Source organism: Cyprinus carpio, chromosome B17 (assembly GCF_018340385.1).
Source record: "Cyprinus carpio isolate SPL01 chromosome B17, ASM1834038v1, whole genome shotgun sequence".
NCBI classification, from domain to species: Eukaryota; Metazoa; Chordata; class Actinopteri; order Cypriniformes; family Cyprinidae; genus Cyprinus; species Cyprinus carpio.
The window spans coordinates 23105533-23111738 of NC_056613.1; positions in this window are offsets into that span (position 1 = coordinate 23105533).

Consider the following 6206-nt stretch of genomic DNA (forward strand, 5'->3'; position numbering starts at 1 on the left):
AATAAACAAGTGATTTCCAAATGTTATTTTGCAATACTCAAAATTTTTGGAGTCATTTATTGTAAAAATTCTTTTCAAGCTCTGTTTCATTTCATTTCTCTTTTTTCTTGAAATAGGCAGAGGAAATATATCAAATAAAGCAACGCAATCAGAAAAGGCAAGTTAAGATAGAATCAAAGGCTGCTGTTTACAAAAACAACAAACAAACAAACAAACAAACAGTTGCTTCAAACATTTTCTCTCCTCTTTTGTCTGTCATATACCAACATTAGCCCCATCAGTTTTTACTAAATCATATTATACTGCGATATCATTTATAAATATAATTTAAATTAGTAATCACCTTTTTTTTAAACAGACGTATATTATGCTACATCATGCATACATGTTTATAAAATGTGAAAACATCATAATCTTTCATATTTTTAAAATATTTTGCGTAGTTTAATCATAAATAATCAAATCATAATTTGATATGTTTCAGAATTCTTTGTAGCAGATGTGTAGTGCATCAAAAAACGTCCTGTTTTAAAGCGTTTTTGGTTTGTTGTTTGGGGTCCCTGGATTATTGGCAAAACTGAAATGATTCCAATATAAAGTATGATAGTAAGAAAAAAGGTTCATATGTCATTTGCGCTTCAAAATAATCAAGTACAGGTAATCTATTAGTTCATATTAAATGAATATGCATGGAAATTCAAGTGTGTCATTAAATGTATAATCTTGGATTTACTACATTAATGGCTAAACTGTCCATAAATGCATATTACAGCAGTTTCCTATGTAAGAAATCACTAATGACTCTGGGATGTCAAAACCCTTTTTTTTCCTAGTTATACTTTGCAACTGTATTCATCATCCTTCAAAGTCCTTTCCAGACTTATGTAAAAGTACGGTTTCGCTTCTGGAACTGTCATTATGGAAAAAAAAAAAAAACAAAAAAAAAAATTGTTGTAAAGAAAATTCTGCCAATCAGAGTCAATCTCAGCAAAAGAGCTCTGCGGGGAACATCCTTACTTATATATTTGTATATGCATATTTGACAATACACTTATTATCTGTACAGATAATTTTCAACTACTTTAAATGAATAGTTTTATATTTCTCCACCATTTTTACTTTGCAATGCTTCATGGGATTGTAGTTCCTTCCTCCATTAAAGCCCTTCAGTTCTTTTTTTTTCAGTATTGTTTGTCTTTTGTCTATAAATGCCTCTTTGCTTCAAATAGAAGGTTGCAGTGTTCCTGCCTTATAACTCTTTAAATAAGACTTTTTAAAATATATGGTAAAAAATATTTGCAGACCCGAAGGTGGTAAAAACTAATGCACTTTTATAACTGCATTTACCATGACTTTACAAAAGAGAAAGAAAAAAAGAGAGAGATTGATTACAGCTGTCAGATGAGAGAAAGATGTCAAATTTACAGCGACTCCCCTGAAGCTGCATTAGAAAAACCCCCGCACAGCAGTGCAGACTTTAATATAACATTAATATAACAACAGTCAAATGAAAATATGTATACAGCTTTTTTTACAGACTGCAACAATTAAGATGTCCCAGACTGAACCGTTCTTTTCAGCTTTGAAATGTGAAGGCACTGCACTCATCCAGAGCCTCAAACTGGACTGCATCATCTGTAATACATCTGTAAACAAGGAAAACCTCTTTAAACAGTTCTCTGTAATGTAACCTTCCAGAACGATCTTTCCTGTGAACGGCTTTAATTGTCTGAACTCAGTCGCTTTCCATCTGTCAGTTTTGTTCAGTCCCCTGAGGCTTTGAGATTTGAGAGGCAAATTCTGCTTTGAGATTTTCATGTTTGTTGCTTAAAACAGCTGTGTGTCCTGCAGACATCCTTGTCTCTTTTAGTCCTGGCATCCATATTAGGATCCATTGATTTGATGAAGGCCTTGGCAGGTTTGGCATCACAGATGATTCCACTAAATTGAACTGGCATGTGTCTTTCTTGGTACCACAGACCCTCGCTCTCCAATTTCATCATTTCCTTAACTGTGGCCTAGAGTTTCCACATGCTATGGCCACTGGGAATACATCTCTTAGTCTCAGATGTTCAGGTTTTCAGACCACAGTTATGCATTGGAACTATTGAACTGCAAGAGACTACCAAGATCTCAGTTCTGACACATGCGTTCTCTCATTTGTCTTCACAAAGTTTATTTTTTTTTATTTATTTTTTTTTTTTACTCCATTCCTGACTTCTGCTTAATTTTTTTTTTTTGAGTATCAAACAATGTTCTAGAAGCTGATGGAAGGCACTTTGGTCCATTTCTGCAACAATTTAACTGTCTACAGCATTATTTTCAATTCCATTTTCCAGACTGGGATTTCAATTAGCCGTCATCGGGATCTGGAAATGTGAATCTCTTCAGTTTCCGAATGTCATGTCAACTAGTGATTTCTTGAGTTATTAGTCCCACATTGGAAATTTCAAGACAGATTAATTAAGTTTGCCAATATAATGTTTCTTAAAGGTTAGATTTTTGTGAATATTTTGAGCAAAGAGTTAGAGTGTTAGAGTTTTTAAGATTATAATAGCTAGGAAACTATTAGGTAATAATAATTCATAGGCTATTAGCACGGTAAATAATCTTCATTAAGTATTAAATCCTCCTTGAGAAAAGCAGCAAAGACATCCATGTGTACCTCAGCCAAAGCAAAATCTTTAGTCCTCACACAGTGTTATTAAAAAGGGATCTAAATCCCAATATAATTGAATATTATAAATACTATCAAGACTCCCTTTTTTCTTAAAGTGCCCCTATTATGGATTTTTTAAAGGGGTCATATAATGTTGATAAAAAGAACATTATTTTGTGTATTTGGTGTAATGCAATTATAATTTATTTTTATTATTTATATTTATTACACATTATTTTCCACATACTACACATTATTGTTTCTCCTCTATGCCCCGCCTTCTGAAACGCGTCATTTTTTACAAAGCTCATCGCTCTGAAAAGCGTGTGCTCTGATTGGCCAGCTATCCAGTGCCTTGTGATTGGCTGAATACCTCAAGCTTGTGATGGTAATGTTATGCCCCTCACCATACTGTGATGCCATGTGTCGCAGAGCACAGAGACAAAAACATTAAAACCCATTATAAATGAGGCATTTGTTGCATCCAGTGGGGATATAATTATGGATTATAATGACAATACCAGCGGTTCTCAATTCCAGTCCAGGCGCCCCCCAGCTCTGCATATTTTGAATGTCTCTCTTGTTAAAGGGGTCATATCCCTAAAGTTACAAAGACTAAAGTCTCAAACCCAAAGAGATATTCTTAATAAAAGTTAAGACTCGTCCACGCCCTCCTAAAATGCCTTGTTTAAACATGCCCCCGAATGTATATGTCACTGTGTGGAAAGATTTACATAACACCGCCCAAATGTTCACGCAAAGAAAGAAATAGAGAGCGTAGAGAAGAAACAATAATATACAGTATGTGGAAAATAATGTTTTTTTTTTTTTACCTTAAACCGCATAAACACATTTCATTACACCAAATACACAAAATAATGTTCTTTTTAGCAACATCATATGACCGCTTTAACACACCTGATTCAGATAATCATCTCCGTGCATGAACTGTGTTCCCATCTTGCTTCAATGACTATCGTCCAGTTGCACTTACCCCTATTCTGAAGTGCTTTGAACGGCTAGTCATGCACCATTTCAAGTCTGCCCCCCCCTCCCCCCTACCGCCCTGGACCCCGTCCAGTTTGCATATCGGTCCAACCGCTCGACCGATGATGCCATTTCAACTGCCCTCCACTCAGCACTCACACATCTAGACAAAAAGGACTCATACGTCAGAATGCTGTTCATAGACTTCAGTTCAGCATTCAACACAATCATCCCTCAACAGCTCATTCACAGACTGGTCCAGCTGGGACTCAACACTTCACTGTACAACTGGCTGTTGGACTTTCTGACTGGAAGACCTCAGGCAGTACGTGTCGGCAGCAACACATCCAGCACCATCACACTGAACACTGGGGCCCCCCAAGGATGTGTGCTGATCCCCGTCCTCTTCACTCTGCTGACCCTCGACTGCACACCGTCACACAACTCCAACCTCTTTATTAAGTTTGTGTATGACACGACAGTGGTGGGTCTCATTAGCAACAGAGATGAGACAAACTACAGGAGCGAGGTGAGCCGCCTGGCCGGGTGGTGCAGTGACAACAATCTCTCTCTGAACGTGGAGAAAACGAAGGAGATTGTTGTTGACTTCAGGAGAGCGCACACTCAGCATGTTCCTCTGACCATCAACGGTGCGACTGTGGAGAGAGTGAGCAACACCAAGTTCCTGGGTGTGCACATCACAGAGGACCTCTCCTGGACCGACAACACTGCAGCACTGGCCAAGAAATCACAACAGCATCTCTAATTCCTCCGCAAACTGAGAAGAGCCAGAGCCCCAGCCCCCATCATGTACACCTTCTACAGAGGCACCATCGAGAGCATTCTGACGAGCTGCATCAAGTCAAGTCAAGTCAAGTCAAGCCTCCTTTATTTATATAGCGCTTTTAACAATACAGATTGTGTCAGAGCACCTGAACAACATTAATTAGAAAAATAGTGTGTCAATAATGAAAAATGACAATAGTAAACACTAATTTTTCAGTTTAAGGCAGTTCATCATTGAATTCAGTGATGTCATCATCCATCACAATAAATTCCAAACAGTATCTGTGCAACAAATAGAAAAAAAACCAACGATATCGCTGTAAATGAAGTGTCCCCAACTAAGCAAGCCACAGGCGACAGCGGCAAGGAACCAAAACTCCATCAGTGACAGAATGGAGAAAAAAACCTTGGGAGAAACCAGGCTCAGTCGGGGGGCCAGTTCTCCTCTGACCAGACGAAACCAGCAGTTCAATTCCAGGATGCAGCAAAGTCAGATTGTGCAAAAAGAATCATCTGTTTCCTGTGGTCTTGTCCCGGTGGTCGTCTGAGACAAGGTCTTTACAGGGGATCTGTCTCTGGGGCTCTAGTCCTGGTATCCGCTGTCTTTCAGGGCTGTAGCGGTCCTTTCTAGGTGCTGATCCACCATCTGGTCTGGATACATACTGGATCCGGGTGACTGCAGTGACCCTCTGACTTGGATACAGACTGGATCTGGTGGCTACGGTGACCTCGGAATAAGAGAGAAACAGACTAATATGAGCGTAGATGCCATTCTTCTAACGATGTAGCAAGTACATCGGGTGTTATGGGAAGTGTTCCCGGTTCCGGTTTACCTAATTAAGCAGCCTAAAAATCCTTTAACGGATTTGGATATTAGAAGTGTATTAGTATGTTATGTGTAAGCCAGGTTAAAGAGATGGGTCTTTAATCTAGATTTAAACTGCAAGAGTGTGTCTGCCTCCCGAACAATGTTTGGTAGGTTATTCCAGAGTTTAGGAAATAGGAAAAGCCCGCAGTTGATTTAGATATTCTAGGTATTATCAAGTTGCTACAATACTTGATTTGGTTCACATTTGCCATACTTAATTTTATCTATTAGACAGCACATTTTAGAGAATAACATTAATTAAAAGCAAAGAAATCACAAGAGAAACACAATTCTGTTGCGTAGATGATAAATTATATGATTGAGCAAACTGGATCTGTGTTTTCCAATTGTTTTCAGTGAAAGCAGGTCCTCCAGCTTGTTTTTATTAGCATTTTATCAGCACCAGACACACCAAACAACAACAACAGAAGAAGGATTACTTAGTTAATAAATATGAATGTGCAATAAGCCTGCTTTGTACAAATAAATATATATTTATTTATTTTTACCAAAGTACATTTGATCTGTTTATAGCCTTTTAATCATCATTTTCTTCTTCCTTCTCTGTAACATGGTTGCATGATGGCATATAGGACCACAAGTTGACATTGCTTAGACATCATACCAGATCATGCACATAAAAAAATATTTCCATTGTATATATATATATATATATAAACAAACATGTAAGACGATGTTGTCTGAATGTAATTTCCACCACAATGCTGATATTATTCGTCTATCTGTGATCACTGCTGCAACTATTTTTTATGTTTGTAACCAGCAGATGGCTCTGGGGCCCCAAGTATTCGCCTAATGGATACTACTGTCACTTTATACAATACAGTACAGCCTAATACTCAATATTCAATAGCAACTCTTCTATAATAATATGTTGGGATGAGC